Here is a 1,568-nt window from a genome sequence, read left to right as displayed (position 1 = left end):
AATTTGAAGTTTGTTACTTTCTTGTTAAGAAAGGTTCAATCTTTAAATTCTAGAACCATATCTTTTAGTTTCTTGTTAGTTAAGTAATTAATTTTAATTTTAAAAATTAAATCTTTTTCAATCCTATCTTTTTATCATATCTTCTTATCTTATCTTTTTATCATATCTTTTTCAAAATTTTATCTTTTTCAAAAATTTGATTTCAAAATATCTTATCTAACTTCTTATCTTCTTATCTTTTCAAATTTGATTTTAATATCTTTTTCAACTAATTATTTGACTTTTTGTTTGTTTCTTATCTTTTTCAAAATCACCTAACTACTTTTCCCTCTTTAATTTTCGAAAATATCTCATCTCTTTTTTCAAAAATTCTTTTTAATTGTTTTAAATTTTAATTTTAAATATATCTTATCTTTAATTTTCGAAAATCATTAACTACTTTTTCAAAATTATTTTCGAATTCTCCTTCTCTTCTCTTCTTCTATTTATTTATTTATTTACCAACACTTCTCTTCACCTCTCTTCATCTCCAATCACTGCCTCTATCCTCACCCTTGTGATTGGATTCTCCACTCTTATTCATTTTTTCTTATACTAATAATAAGGATCCTCTTTGTCCAGATATAGAGGATTCCTCTTCCTTTTTCTTTTTCTCTTATCTTTCATATGAGCAAGAATAAGGAAAAAGGCATATTTGTTGAAGCTGATCCAGAACCTGAAAGGACTCTGAAAAGAAAACTAAGAGAAGCTAAATTACAACAATCCAGAGGCAACCTTTCTGAAATTTTTGAACAAGAAAAGGAGATGGCAGCCGAACCCAACAACAATAATGCAAGGAGGATGCTTGGTGATTTCACTAAACCAACGTCCAAGTTTGATGGAAGAAGCATCTCAATTCCTGCCATTGGAGCAAACAATTTTGAGCTGAAACCTCAATTAGTTGCTTTGATGCAACAGAACTGCAAGTTTCATGGACTTCCATCTGAAGATCCTTATCAGTTTTTAACTGAGTTCTTGTAGATTTGTGAGACTGTTAAGACAAATGGAGTAGATCCTGAAGTCTACAGGCTCATGCTTTTCCCTTTTGCTATAAGAGACAGAGCTAGAACATGGTTGGACTCATAACCTAAAGATAGCCTGGACTCCTGGGATAAGCTGGTCACGGCCTTCTTGGATAAATTCTTTCCTCCTCAAAAGTTGAGGAAGCTTAGAGTGGATGTTCAGACCTTCAAGCAAAAAGATGGTGAATCCCTCTATGAAGCTTGGGAAAGATACAAGCAGATGACCAAAAAGTGTCCTTCTGACATGTTTTCAGAATGGACCATATTAGATATATTCTATTATGGTCTATCTGAGTTTTCCAAAATGTCATTGGACCATTCTGCAGGTGGATCCATTCACTTAAAGAAAACGCCTACAGAAGCTCAAGAACTTATTGACATGGTTGCAAATAACCAATTCATGTACACTTCTAAGAGGAACTCCGTGAATAATGGGACGCCTCAGAGGAAGAGAGTTTTTGAAATTGATGCTCTGAATGCCATATTGGCTCAGAACAAAGTGTTGAC

The 1,568-nt window shown here is 32.8% G+C and overlaps 1 non-coding gene across 1 annotated transcript; it reads right to left on the bottom strand.

The window, feature by feature from the left end:
• Positions 1 to 1,203: 1,203 nt before the first annotated feature.
• On the bottom strand, positions 1,204 to 1,307 carry LOC130978327 (small nucleolar RNA R71). Its single transcript, XR_009085977.1, has one exon. It is a non-coding gene; the product is annotated as a small nucleolar RNA R71 (small nucleolar RNA).
• Between the last annotated feature and the right edge of the window lie 261 nt (positions 1,308 to 1,568).

Source organism: Arachis stenosperma, chromosome 4 (assembly GCF_014773155.1).
Source record: "Arachis stenosperma cultivar V10309 chromosome 4, arast.V10309.gnm1.PFL2, whole genome shotgun sequence".
NCBI classification, from domain to species: domain Eukaryota; kingdom Viridiplantae; phylum Streptophyta; class Magnoliopsida; order Fabales; family Fabaceae; genus Arachis; species Arachis stenosperma.
This window is presented reverse-complemented; position numbering and strand designations above follow the sequence as displayed.